Below are 15,980 nucleotides of genomic sequence, written 5' to 3'. Positions count from 1 at the left end.
GATATCGAGATATATATCGTATATCGAGATATAGCAAAATATATCGAGATAAATTTTTTGCTCCATATCGCCCAGCCCTACAAATGTTTAATGTAAATAATAATCTTATTTTATTTAGATTACTATTATTTACTTACATTTATTTCAAGGTTTTACAGGTTGTAGTGTGTTGTTTCACTGACGGAAGTGCTAAAATATATTATGAAATGGACGATTGTGTGACGGAGAGGCAGAGACGGTCGGATCCATGTGCAGATATTTATTAAAGATGATGACAAACTCAAAAGATGACAGGGGCAATCCAGAATCGTAGTCAAACAAGCAATGGTCAGAGGCAGGCAGCAAAGGTTCACAAACGAGTTCAGAGTCCAAGTTCAAATACACAAGATCAAGTCAAAATACTGAGTAGCAAGAGAAACAAACTGAGACAGAGGTTTGGTAAAACAAGACTTCACAAATGAGAACAGAACTGAACAGTCCAGATAAAGGGGAGCTGAGGGTGCACAGGTGAAACGGATGAATCGCAGTCCTAGTAAGCAGGAGAGAGGGACCTAGTGAAACCAGGAGGAGGCGCTGTCGTGCGTTCCGTGACAGATTGAGCCTTGCTGGTTTTTTTAAATATTTTTCAAAACATATTTAATTGAGGTATATATATATATATATATAATAGAGTGACCATATTTTTGTTAAGTTTCTGGTTGCAGCAGCAAGGAAACAGGATTGAATGGATGAATGCATCAAAAAATACTTGACAAATGCATTCACAACCTTGCAACTATACATAAAGTAATACATCCTTTCCATTCAACGTTTGGCCCGCAACAATAGAATAATATAGAGAAACAATAATAATAGTTTAGCTTTTAATACCTTTTACATGACACTCTTTCTTTTCATGGCCATGGGTTAAAATAAAATAAAAAATCTACTACACTATTTCAGTAACAAATAATTTAAATCCTCCTGATCTCCTGATTTCCACCACTTCCTAACCCTAACCTTGTTCTCTTGTATACTTTCCTTATGTGGGCTTCTAGGTCGCTAGCACCTTTATTTGACACTGACACGTACATGCCAGCTTTGCAGGTCATGCATTCTGCTTTACACGGATCCCGACCGAAACGAAAACACCAGAATTTTCTCTGTAAATCATCTGTGAATTTACATTTGGGCTTTTTTACACCGTTCAGGAGCCATGTGCCACTGTTGATAAGCAAGCGCTGCTCTGTCTCTCCCTTGTGCTCTCTGCTGAGGGTAATGACTGAGATGCAGTTTGACCAATGTTTGCCTTACTTACATGACCGACCGACCAATGGTGGTGTGCGAGATCTGAAAAACTGTTAGAAGAATTTTTTTCCTTTGTCAATTCCAAGAATGAACATTTAAAATTCACTATTGCATCGGATAAATAAAAAACGAACTTTCTGGACATTTTGATTGTTAAGGAGAATAGCAGGTTGAAAACTGATCTCTATCGAAAACCCACAGACAGAAATTCCATCTTACATGGTGAGTCATACCATCCTATTCACCTTAAAAGAAATTTACCTATTTCTCAATTTAATTGGATCAGAAGAATCTGTAGTTCTGATGATGATTTTATGCGTCAGGGATCGATTTTGAAAAAACGTTTTATAGAAAGGGGATATAAGGAATCCTGGATAGATGAGGCATCAACACGTTTTGAAAATGTATCACAATCAGACTGTTTAAAAAAGAAAAAGATCAGGAGGGATGAGAATAGAATAGTTTGTGCCATTCAGTACTCACCGGTAGCTAAAGCTATAGAGGGTACCATAAAACAACATTGGCACATTCTTAATACAGATCCAGCATTACAATCCTGTTTTCAATTTCCTCCTCGAGTGGTTTTTAAAAAAACAGCTAATCTACGCAATAGATTAGTATGAGCTGATGTACCTTCTTTGATTACACCTCATTTCTTAAACGATCTACCTACAGGTAACTACCCTTGTGGACGATGCCAACAATGCCACTTTACTTACAAAACTAATACATTTAACCATCCGCATAATGGCATTAAATACAAGATAAAAGAAATAATCACATGCTCTACTATGAATGTAATTTATATGTTGACATGCCCTTGTGGACTATCATACATAGGCAAGACCACTAGAGCATTAAAAACTAGAAACTCAGAACATCGTAGTGCGATTAGAAATGGTGTGACATCTAGCCCTGTGGCTGTACACTTCATGAATGCCAAACACAATGTATCTAGTTTAAAATATGTGGGAATTGAGAATATCAAATGTCCTAGAAGGGGTGGTAATGTGGATAATTTGCTTTTAAAAAGGGAACTTTTCTGGATTTACACATTAAACACTTTAGCTCCCAGAGGCCTCAATGAGGATTTTGATATTAGACCTTTTCTAAATTAATGGATGATTCAAATATCAATATGGTTTTTTGATTTTCTACTTTGCTATTTTCTCTACAGTCTCTTGATTTATAGGTATAGTCTCTATGAATGACTTGGTCCTCTGTATATAAATAATGAAATGCTGAGTTTATAACAGATGCTTTTTTACTTGTCTGATCAAGTTTGAAAATTGTCCGAATCCCCATATGACTTTGACCTTAATATGGATTTTTCAATAATGCTTGGTGATTTTCTATGTTTCCTGTCTTGTGTTCTCCTTGTCTTTTGATATTTCCTGTCTCGTGTCATGTTCTGTACTTCTTTGTAGTTTTTCATGTTGATCAGTCTCCCCAGGAGTATCTTGTTTCCTCATTACTTTGTTAAAGGGGTGGTTGATTATGATTTCACTTTTCTAACTTTAGTTAGTGTGTAGTGTTGCTTTTTGAGCATAAACAATAGGGGTGTAACGATACATCGATATGGATCGATGCATCATTCAAACGTCTAACGATACAATGCATCGATGCCACACGCAAAATATCGATATGAGGTACCTTTATTTTGACAGTCTCCACGTCCTCACGTAACATCCGTTTACGCATTTCCGCCAAAGTGCGCGTTTTGTTTTTCTCACCATACTGCCTGCGCCAGCCACTTGTGTGTGTTGGATTGCGAATGAGATGCAGCAACAAAGCGGCTGTAGCAGCGAAAAGACCATGGAAAAGACAGACGCTGAACATTTTGACACTGTTGTCGGGCGCAAATCGTGGGTTTGGAAACATTTTGTATTTTCCAAAAAAGATGGTCAGGTAAATAAAACCCATGTTATGTGTTCACGTTGCCAGTACGAGCTAAAATATTCGGGAAACACCACAAACTTGTCAGCGCATCTGAAAAGAAAACATGGAATCGAGGAGAGTAATTTGGCTGACGAAAAACAGCCTCTGTCACCCCCCATGAAGAACTTCTTCACCCCGACATTAGCCCACAACTCCAAAAGAGCAACTAGCATTACGTCCGCGATCGCTTTTTTTATATGCAAGGATATGAGGCCCTACAGTGTAGTTGAAAACGAAGGCTTTCGTCACCTACTACATACTCTGGAGCCGAAATATAGCATTCCATCAAGACAGCACTTCAGTGAAAGTTGCATTCCGAAGCTGTACAGACACGTGAAAGATAATATACAGCATGCACTAACTGATGCAGAACGAGTCGCAATCACAACAGATGGATGGACATCCTGTACAACCGAAGGTTATGTAACTTTGACCTGTCATTATATTGACACTGACTGGCAAATGAAGAATTATGTTCTGCAGACACGTGTTTTAAATGACTCACACACCGGGGTAAATCTTGGTAAAGTCTTGAGGGAAGCTTGTGAAGAGTGGAATATACTTGACAAAAATCCTGCACTGGTCACCGATAATGCCAGCAATATGGCAATAGCTGGAGCAGAGGCAAATCTGTCACCTCACATTAAATGCTTTGCGCATACCATTAACTTGGCAACACAGAAAGGCCTGAAATGTGCTGGTGCAACACGTCTTTTGGGAAGAGTGAGACGAATCGTGTCATTTTTTCACCGCAGCACGATTGGTACCACTGTTTTAAAAGAGAAGCAGGGGTTGCTCGGAATTCCAGAACACAAGCTTAAACAAGATGTGATCACTCGCTGAAACAGCTCCTTTGATATGCTGGAACGATTTTTGGAGCAACAAGCTGCAGTGTGTGCTTCACTGCTGGACAAAAAACTAAGGAAACTCTCAAATGACCTGCAGCATACCCTCAATGAAATTAACATCACTGTAGCTGAAGATATGGTTAAGCTACTCTCACCAGTGAAAACTGCCACCACCATAATGTGCGAGGAAGAGCAGCCAACTGTATCTGTCATTGCACCTCTTCAAGCTAAATTGTTGAAACATTTCACTGTCACGGCTGAAGACTCCAGTGTGATTACAGAGATGAAGCAGGCAATGGCAGAGGATCTAGAACGTCGATATATTGATGTGAGACAAGTTCTATATAGAGCATCTGCCTTGGATCCCAGATTTAAAAAGCTGCCTTTTTTAAGTGAAGAGGAAAGAGATGCAACCTTACAGTTTCTCATCCATGAGGCTGCAGAATTGATGATCCAGAAAGTAAGAATATATTTTTTTAGTTTCCGCAATGTTTTATAAATTCATTAAAATGCACTGCCTCTCCATTTGCTATGTGTGTGAGAATGTATGTCTGTGTTATAATCTACAGAATGACACAGTGTCACAGGTTGAGAATGCAACAGCTCACTCATCTGCTGACAAAACTTCTGATGATGATGGTGACGATGACCCTGAATTGATGCCAGTGTTCCAGGCTGAAACCACTGAAGAAGGTATGTATGTACACAATGTAGTTAAACATTTATTCTATTCTTTTTTGCTGTTAACAGCCTGAAAATGTGATATGTGCTTTTATTTATCAAGTAACAACTGTAAGAGGCACACATTATATTTTCTCTGACATAACTAAGCCATGCTTTTTTTGTTGTTGTAATTTTAGAACATGTCCCTCCTTTCAAGAAGTCAAAACCCTTTGAAGATCTCTTTGGTGACACATTCTGCACTGTGGACCCTAGCCAGACTGTCAAGACCCCTAAAGAGCTGGCCCATGCTGAAGTTGTTAAGTACAGAGACACTGCATCTTTGAACTTGGGGGGTAAGGTGTTGGAGTGGTGGAAAAGTCATCAAACTGAGTTTCCCCTCCTGGCAAACCTTGCCAAAACATACATGTGCATTCCTGGTACCAGTGTACCGTCTGAGCGCGTGTTTAGCACTGCAGGTGACATTGTCAATTCAGAACGCAGTGTCCTCTCTCCTGAACATGTTGATCAGTTGATTTTTTTAAAGAAAAATCTCTCAAAAGAGACCACTGCCCTGTAGCACTTGTTTGATTCATAGATCTTATGTTGTGTGAAAGATCAAATGTCAGATAAGTTTAACAGTTAAACAGTTTAACAATTTAAAAGTTATTTATTTAACTAGAGTACCTCAGTTATTTGCACTATTGCACATGTTGGCACAAAAGACTGGAAGGCTTTATTGACTGTTGCCATTATAAGCTTGATTGATTTGATCAATCCCCCATCCATTATTTATTTTTATTTATTTTTATTTTTGTTGTGTTGTTGTAAATGTCCCAATTGGGAAAGAGGGTGCCATTTTCAAAGTGTTTAATTAAACATTCATGTTATATATCTTTTGGTTGCATTTGTGAGTTAATAAAAATGAAACTGGTTGTGTAAAGTGGCGCATAATATCTAAATATCGATTAATCGATCGATATAGCCATGAATCGAATCGAATCGTAATCGTATCGAAGAATTTTTTTAAGTATCGAAAAAAATCGTATCGCTCGCTGAGAGAATCGATATCGAATCGTATCGTGATGAACTGTCCGATTTACACCCCTAATAAACAACATATGCAAAGTTACAACACCCAAAGTTCAAAGCAAAGGGACATATTTGCTTTTAAAGAAATCATTTTTTAAGGACTACAACAAATGGCTGGTTGGGACTACACGACATTCCTCACGGGTTAGTGACATCACCAACCCTGAAATTTACATAAACCCACCCCCAGGAACACACAGTCAAGCACACTTGTGAGTCAGCTCAAACTGTAACATCAGTCTTTTCACATGCAATAGAAAGTCACTCTGTGTGAATCTCACAACAGTTCCTATACGAGCGATTTATAGCTTATCATGACAGAATATGCTAATTGAAGATAGTTAACTCCACATCAGCAACATAAATTCATCAACTAACCATTAAGAAATGTCCTGTTGCATTCTGCGTCACTTCTTCTTGAGTCTCCCCATCTTTGTTTGACTCCGTTTAAACATAAAAGGCAGAACAGTTTCTATCATTTTAGTGTGTGTCTGCGTGAGGTAATCGGAGCTGCTAACACACAAGCTCTTGAAACCCCGCCCTCTGTGTCGGGAGAAGCAGCATATTTGCATTTAAAGGGCCAGACACAAAACGGTTCGTTTTTACTAACCCTCAAAAAGTGACAACTTTTACATGCTATATAAAAATATCTGTGTGGTATTTTGAGCTAAAACTTCACACACACACACACACACTCTGGGGACATCAGAGATTTAATTTACATTGTGAAAAGGGCATTATACCACCCCTTTAAGCTTGTTTGCCCCAGTGTATTTATAGCCCTTGTGTTTCACTTGTTACTTTGTCAGTTCTTGTACATGTTATGGTTGCTTCCGGTTCTGTTTTTCTCGTGGTTTTGCTCTCAAAACTCGAAGAGTTCTCTATAAATTACTTTAGATGAATAAGTAGGTAGCTTCAGTTCAACCATGTGGTTTCCCTCTACCAAACAAACTCACTTACTCTATGGTGGCCAAGCTTATATATCCTATTACCTCCAGCCAATAGCGCCGTCCAGCTGCTCCTAGTGGTAATACATGTGACCCAAATACATCACACTAGGAAATCAACAACAACAGAGGTGCTAAAATACAATAATTTAACAAGTAACTTTTTGTCTGTTACAAGTCAATACAACTCCTGGCACAGAGAACAGCACGGGCCACGTCATCATTTATTAATGTCTATTTTCTCCCTATTCCATGTATGGAACATTGGTTGACTGTATTTTACAGTATGTGCACTTACATGTACTTATAGTATACTTACCTAAGAAGATATTGGTTAATATTAGGTAGCTACATGGATTAAGGTAAGGTTTAGGGGTAGGTTTAGGGTTAGTATTTAGTTATTACCCATTTATTGCAATTATTATAATAAGTACAAGGTATGTACATGGGGAACAGGCCTGTAAAATAAAGTGCTACTGGAACATTTAATAATGTATTTTCACTGTGAGTTAAGACTACATAGTAGTGATGGGAGAAATGATGCTTTTCCGAATCAGTTGAACCAATTGTTGGTTGATTCAGAGGTGTCCCCTGCTGGTCAGAAGAGTGAAAATGCAACAAAAAATCAATCAGGCCAAACATGCATAAAAGCAACTTTTGCTAACCCATTGCGAGTTTAATCAATTAAATGCAATGCACTAATCATCTAATATCTGACCTGGCCATCAGCTTTAAAGGGCACATTGCAGGTTAGAGTACCCAGTGAGCCAATGTATAGAAAAATAATGTAGGAATTAAATTTAAACATATACTTATAAAATGCTATTTAGCATCGCTAAACAAGTTCGCAATGACAGTTCGGACGCTGAAGAAATTGTAGCCTAAATGTTTGCTCGTATGACGGACCTCAGCCATATAATTATGAGCCTGCTATGCAGTCAAGAGAGCAGGGACAGGCCAGGATTAGACAGACGGTCAGAGGAGACACATTGGGTGCTTCTCAATATCCCTCCTTGTCTCCTCTCTCCTCCGTCCTCCATCCTATGACCTGGAAACCTATCGAGCTCAGCCATCTTGAAGGACATCTCAATTCTCTAATTGCACCGCGAGGATCGAGGAGTGTCACGATGTGACAAAAAGTATATGGAACCTATTTTTGCTGAGAAGTGTTTCCGGTGGGACACTTATGGGTGAAACTCCGTCCACAGGCCTGTGTGTACGTCTGTTGCCATGACAACCTGAACAGATTGGCAACAGGTGTGGTGAATTTACCCAGAGAGTCTGGAAGAAACCCCGCCAGCATTTGAGAGGATAAAAAGCAAGAGAGAGAGGTGGTTGAGGTTGGTTCTTTCTCCCCCGTGAGAAGTTGTTTTATTAGGCGGTTGCAGTTATTTGAGGACGGGCGAACGAAGAGGAGAGTGTGAGCTGATGAGAGACTTGAGGACAATAGAGGGAGAGTGAAATACCCCGTTTGCATTGGAGAAGAGCTAAGTAACTGAGAACTGAGTCTCGTAATTGCATGTGTTGACACTGAATTGGATGTGGCTGGGAGTGTTTGGATCACGATCATAAATATCACTGAGTGGATTGTATGGATTCATTACCGGTCTTGTATCTCTCTCTCCATTAAAAATGGTAATGTGAACTCTGCTTGTGTATGTGAAGAAAAATATCCTAAAGCATCCTCAGCAGTATTGATGATCACGCCCCCCCCCCCCACTCAAGGGTGAGTGCAGGCTTTAAATTGCACTTTGTGAAGTGAGTTGCAGTGCTTAAGATTGACGTTTCCCCCACATTATATGCTAGAAGTGGAATTGCTGTGTGTGGAAGATACATTCCCTTTGCCGTGCACTCTCCCTGTGCTACGCTGGTCTACTGTCAATAGTGAGAGTTCTGTGTCATTGATCTGTTCTAACTGTGTGGATGTTGGAGAATTATCATCTGGAATTTGAATTAACCCCTCTGTTTGAGCTAATAGGAGAGGAGATGCCCTGTTGAAATGGTCTCAGTTCTCAGTAGAAGTCCCGTGCAGCCTGTCGACTTCGAATCTGCTGTATCTTGGTAGCCCATCTGTGTTGGGAGGAGTGACTGTTCTTCGTCACGAACGTGAGGCTGGTATGCTCTGTCTGAAATATCCATTCTGTCTGTCTCAGTCGAAGCCCCGTGCAGCCCGCTGACTTTGAGTCTGCTGTATTCCTGCAACGCAGCCGTACTGTGAGAAGTGCTCGCTCCCTTCTATGCATATGAACTGTATACCTTGTGTGAAGCATCCTTCTGTCTGTTTCAGTAGAAGCCCCGTGCAGCCTATCGACTTCGAGTCTGTTGCATCCTTGTAGTCCACCTGTGCTGGGAGGAGGGACTGTACCTCCGCCACGAACGTAAGGCTGGCACGCTCTGTCTGAAATACCCATTCTGTTGTGCCCGAAGAAGCCCTGTTCAGCCAGTCGACTTCGAGTTTGCTGTATTCCTGCGATTCAGCTGTATTGTGAGAAGTGTTCGTTTCCTGCCACGTATATGAACTGTATACTTGTTTGAAGCATCCATTCTGCCTGTTCAGTAGGAGCCCTGTACAGCTTGTCGACGTCGAGTCTGCTGTATCCCTGTAGCCTACCTGTGCTGGAAGAAGTGATCGTCCTCTCCGCCACGAACGTAAGGCTGGCCCGTTTCGTCTGGAATATCCATTCTGTCCATGTCAGAAGAAACCCCGTTCAGCCCGTCGACTTTGAGTCTGCTGTATTCCTACAGTTCATCTGTATTGTGAGAAGTGTTTGCCCTTGCCAACGCATGTGAACTGTATGCTTTGTTCGAAGTATCCCTTCTGTCTGTCTCAGTAACAGTCCTGTGCAGCCGGTTGACTTTGAGTCTGCTGTATCCTTGGAACCCACCTGTGTTGGGAGAAGTGACTGTCCCTCTGCCGTGAACGTAAGGCTGGCCCGCTCTGTCTGGAATATCCACCTCATCTATGCCAGAAGAAGTCCTGTTCAGCCTGTCGACTTGAGTCTGCTGTATTCCTGTAACTCATCTGTATCGTGAGAAGTGTTCGTCCCCTTCCAACTCATGTGAACTCTATGCTTGCTTTGAAGTATTCCTTCTGTCTGTCTCAGTAGAAGCCCTGTGCAGCCTGTCGACTTCGAGTCTACTGTATCCTTATAGCCACCTGTGCTGAGAGAAGTGGCTGTCCTTCTGTCACGACCGTGAGGTTGGTACACTCTGCCTGGAGTGTCCATCTGCTCCAGTTTCTGTGCCTGTGAAGAGAGGGAGGTTGGAATTATTCGCTTACCCCAGGGAGATTCCCTCCCCACCCCATCATCAGACTGTGAATCTGCCGTATACGTACCTGACCGACGTCCATCTGTTCCAGATCTCGTACCTGTGGAGGAAGGAAGGTGGGAATCATTCACTTACCCAAGGAAGACTCCCCAGCCGCCCCATCACACGACCGTGTACCTGCTGCATACGTACTCGACTGATACCCATTTGCCTCAAATCTTGCACCTGTGAAAGAAGGAAGGAAGGTTGGAAGTATCTACTTACCAGAAGAGACCTACCGGACCGCTCGCCTGTTCACTGCATCCCCACCTGTGAAAGACCTACCTGACCACTTACCTGTTCACTGTCCCATCCACTACAGGGCCCGCACTGAGGAAGAGAGCGGGAGAGACCCCGGCTGTTGCACCGTTCACCTTCGATCCCTGAGGGCAAGAAGGAAGATTTTAGATTAGGATTTTCAAATTGCTTTTACTTCTAAATAAAAATTTGTTGAATTTATTCTGTGTCTCCGACTCCTCCCTCTGACACGCTGCTCGAGGTGGTCCTGGTTCAGGGGTGGGCGCAGTCTGGCTTGGCCCATCCTGACCTGTGACAGGAGCTTCCAGAGGAGTCATGAGTGAGGATACACGGGTGTATCCTATGCAGAAGAGTTTTATTGACTAAACGTGATGCACGTATAAATTCTCCTCCCCCTTCACATCTGTCACAATCATTTTCATTTATATTTCAGTTCAAACCAAGGTCCAAGCACAGCCTGGTAGGTGCAGGTAGATAGCAGGAACGGATTTAAATGACAAAAATAAGACCACTCTACCGCACACTGTTGACTCTTTTATTTTATTCAAAGTGAACAACGCGTTTCACATATAGCGTTCTTTCACATATAGCGTCCTCAGCTTCGCTCAGGAGCGAACCTGAGGACGCTTACAGTATGTAGTCAACCAGAATACCTATTACCGCCGCGCTAAGTCACCGCGGCAAAGTCACCGTGGCAAAAATAAACCAGTCGCATTTCAAAGTCATTCATGAAATGAGGTGGCGCAAGGGGACATTGTGCAAAACAGCAGCAATTGCTGCATTTTGAAACGTAAGTGGGGCTAATGTCAATTAACAGTAAGGATGAAATACTGCAACTATGGTAATTTCCCTATAAGCCTACAACAAACATGAAAAATAAAAAAAGAGTTATTGATATTCACTGTACAATTATGAAACAACCTCAACAAATAATTTCTTTGTCGAAATATTGCAATATTGTTTCATTTAAGTTCATAATTATTCTATAGGCCTAAATGTTATTTAGTTTAACAGCAGCACGAAATACCCACTGTGTTTTGAGATTTATTCCTCTGCTTAATTCACAAATCACACCCTGGTTTTAAGGATCCAAAGATCCAGCCCGACTGAAAGATGCCTGTGGAATTTAATATTGAGTTTAAATTTTTTTTCATGACAACAAGTGATCATGAGCTTGATGTTTGTGTTTCGTTTTGCTTGGCCTAAACCGAAGTAGTGTTTTAATTCAATTAGCCTATTAAAATAATAAAATATTTAGTTAATAAACTTTTTTTATGACAGAAATATTACTACATGCAGCCTAAATTATTTTATTCCTTCATTATCAACACTTAAATAATGCTACTGTCTGCGACTTTTCTTTTTCTCAGACTCCTCTCAGAGCCTGTGGGGGGTTTGGTCAGTTCAGTTATCGTGGGGGTGCAGGACAATAGCCAAGTGTTAATGTCCCGTCTTTCATATGGACAGTGTCGGATAGCCAGCCTAATGATACAGAACAGGCAAAGGCAAAATTCGTTTCAGGATAAATCTCTCGATGTGTCCAAATAGGTTTTCCATAAATAAATAAATAAATTGAAGGGTTCAATCCAGTTGTTTCAACTGGTTTTGTAGAGTTTTAGAAGCAGTGTGAATGATTGTCAACAATCTGGCCTTGTATAAACATGACCTGTTGACGAAACTAGTTCATGCCAACTAAGGCTACGTTTACACGTGGATGGCTATTTTCATAAACGGACATTTCACCCCTCTTCTTTTTCAAAAATAACATCGTGCACACGAACCTGTGTATATGCTGTCAAGAGCATGCCAAACCTGTAGGTGGCAGTGTAACGAGAAGCTCAAGCCCACTTTAGCCAATCAGAATCCCGAAAATAGTCACATTCTGTGACGTCGCTGCCTAAAACTCTGTTTTTCTCAGTTTTTCTCGTGCAAACGTGCAAACGAAGATTTTCAAAATCTCCACTCTGGCCGGAGTTTTTAGAAAGAATCGGTTTCATTGGCGAATCCTCCGTTTGCGTGTAAACGAAGGGCGCAAACGAAGAGAAATGTCTCAGTTTTTCAAAATAACCATGTACGTGTAAACGGGGCCTAAATGAATGCGAGTGAGCAGCAGATACAGAGCTCTTTAATTCACGATCAACCTCGTGGGTGAATTCAAAAAAGCATTATTTTTCTTTAAAGCAACAAAGGCTAAATCATTTTTTACAGTTATTTTTTGTAATTGGTGTGGATGACACGCAGCGAAATACAGTATTATCAGCTTTATGATGTGTTTCTACCCTGAAACATTTAATATCGAGAGACACCCGGCACACGCAGTGAGGGAGACTAAAGAAACTTGCTAAAAAGAGATCCAGCGAGAGAGAGGCAGAAAAAAACGCCCGTTCTTAAATGTTGCTTTGTAGACTACTATTTTCATTTTGTACTGTTTTAATTGTACACAACAAAGCTGCAATTTCTTTGTCAATACAAATTTAAAATGTTGCAAATCTGTTTTGAAAATGTTCTTTCGTTGCTATGGCCTGGTATCACTGTCAATCGAATTGTCAATCGTCTCAATTCGAGCCTCGTCATCTTCATTTTCTAGTGCGATCGGCTGATAGCCTAATCTCCTTCAACAGCACCTTCGGGTTTTGTCCTCTGTAGGCTACAGCGCAACAGAGGCTCAACTGAATGTAGCAAATTTATGTTGTGATGTGCCATTACTAATTAAACAAAATGCTTGACTTCTGTTCTGTTCTATTTCTACTGAATCTGTTCTATTTAAGCTTTAAGAACGGTAAAACATAAACGCTGTCGGCTAACAGCGGTTATATCATGTAGGCTACAATGTCATGTAAATGCCTATAAATAATAAGGACAGACAATGAATAGGCTAACAATGCTCTGAAAAGTGTTTAGAATCAATAAATTAACTTTTCAGAAGTTTTTATTTTTGCCAAATAGCATATTAAACAAGAAACACAATTATGAATATGACAGAGCTGAGATTCAAACTCAGAACGCTTGAAGCACCGCGAGGCATTTGTTGAAGCGTTGACCACACAGCTATCGTCTGAGCGCTGTCTCATGAGCGTGAGCTTATCGTCTTATCCTTACACAAAGCCTCATTGATGTGACATTTTTCTATTGTAATGTTTATGTTGAAATGTTTTCATTATTTATTAAAGAAAATTGTGCAAATAATAACAACCTATAAGTAAGTCTATTTAATTCTTAATTAATCCAAAAACACAAAGTTAGCAAGTCCTGACAATGTTTTAATTTTATCGATCATTTATTTTAATTTATTTCACTGTTATGTTTCAGTTATTAAATCATCTAACAAATTAAAATAACATGAAGTAAAAGACAAGTAACCTATTGACATGCATAGCCTTTCTAAATTATAGAAAAACTGGACACACAATGTTAACGTGTGCCTAGGCCTACTTTGCTTAAATTTGATGCAATAATAGAAACCTATTTTTTTTTTTCAGTTCTAAATTTGTACTTCTTTTCAGTACTGTGATTATGAATTCGTTTAGCTATAATGTTTAACTTGCATTTATCTGCGACCTCAGCTCTCAATGAGCCGCGGCAGATTACGTCATAGAGAGAATAAACTGACGCTTTTCTGTGATTACAGCGCCACTTGGCAGTAAAGGGCAGCAAATACACATCCCCAATTTGGTAAAAGTATTATTCTGGTTGAGTACTAACTGTAGCAAACACTCAATATGACTCAGATGAAAATTAGCTCTCTAGCTAACTCTGGCGCATTTACATTTTGAGTGTAAACAAAAAATGTTAATTGATGTGCATTGTCCCTTTTAAATAAACAATTAAAAAAAAAAAAATCAAGGAAGAAATGTAAGAAAATGAATCGTAAACGGATTTGTCTGTCTTCGTCAAAATAGCCTATTAGAAAGATTACGCAAAATGCGCATGGGCTTATTGCCTATTGTTTATTGGGCGACAGAACAAAAATGTTAATATGAACCTTTAAATTAAATTACAAAATATGTTTGTAACAATATGTACATAAGTTACTTGTCAGGTATTGTTCATAAAAACAAGCATTAGATGAATAGGTACCGTTTAAACTGTTATGTTTCATCCGTCCCACCCCTGTGTTGCAATCGTCCCGCCTGAAGCACAACTACCTTTCAAAGTCAATTTTTACTTAAATCATTCTATATTTGTACCAAGTAACACATGATACTAAGAGAACACAAATGTGAGTTGTTGATCACAAAAAAAAGAAAAAAAAAAAATCTATCTGTAACCTTATCCTAAAAAACAACGTTTATCTGAAAAGTGTTTCAACTGTCCCGGCTCTCCCCTAGACTAAAAATACAAGGCTAACACAATGACAGACAGATGCAGATAATATGTAACCAAAGGAACAAACGAGAACACAATCAGAATCGAAGGAAACCATAAACAGAGCAACCAGAACTTAAGAAAACAAAACATAATAAAAATAAAAGTCAATGATCATGACATAAACTTAACCAGTGTTAAGCCTCATTCATTGTTACTTGTTTCACTGTCCCGAATTGTATCCAGGGATTCTGCGGTCTGAATTTACTCAAGGTGTTGAACACTCAGCATACGGTTATTAATGTGCCAAATTTTTTATTTATTTGGATGTTGCTGTACCGAGTCATTAATATTGCCCGAGTAAAAATGACTTGGTACAGTGTAATCTTCCAATTCACTGTCCAGAAGGATGAGCATCCTGTCATCTTCTGACACTCCAATGATCTCCAAGTTGCCTCGAGGATCTGGCGCTCAACAATCTGGTGGAGAAAGAAATCCACACTTAGGGTTAAGGTTAGTGTTACAGTTAGATTCTTATAAACAGTGCAAATGTATTTAATTGAACATTCATTAAAGGTGCTGTAGCCGTTCTAGAACATCTGACACTTGCTGACCCAACGGTTCAAATTGTTTTGGCTTTTCCTGAAATTTGTCAATTTTGTAGCAGAGAATATTTATCATTTTTGTGATGTCAAAAGGTGTTGAACAATCTTCTGTAATGGAAGAAACTATTTTATTACTTCTTTAAAACTATTGTTCACTTTTTGCATTTCCATTTATTGCACTTTAAACAATGTAAATGAAAATGACAGAACAATGTTGGTCTGCTCAACACTGTGAACTCTATCTTAAATGTGAAAATGTTGTCATTACTTACAGTTTTTCCAAACCTGTATGAATTTCTTTATTTTGCTGTCTGGTTACTGACATTCTTCTTAATATCTTCTTTTGTGTTGAACAGAAGAATCATAAAGGTTTTGAACAACTAACATTTTGTTAGTTACACGTTCGTTCTACTGCTTTTCCAGAAATGATTATAGAAGTGTGTAAAGTTTTCTGTGAAGTCAACGTCATGATTATATCCGATCAATTCTTCCATCTCACTGTAAAACTCACATTTAATGACACCTCGTCCAGTGGATTTATTCTCGTGTTTAATTTTCTTAAAGGCGTCCTCCAGAGTTGCCCACGCTCTTGCCACCTTTGGCTGATCACATGTTAAATAAAAAGTCTCAGTGAGTTTCTGGGCTATTTCTGACCAGAACAGTTTCAGATGAATATAAAGTTCAATGAACAGCATTCACGTGTATTTATTCAATTTATTAAAAAAAGAATG

Source organism: Scardinius erythrophthalmus (assembly GCF_964197995.2).
Source record: "Scardinius erythrophthalmus genome assembly, chromosome: 4".
Classification (NCBI taxonomy): Eukaryota; Metazoa; Chordata; class Actinopteri; order Cypriniformes; family Leuciscidae; genus Scardinius; species Scardinius erythrophthalmus.
This window is presented reverse-complemented; position numbering follows the sequence as displayed.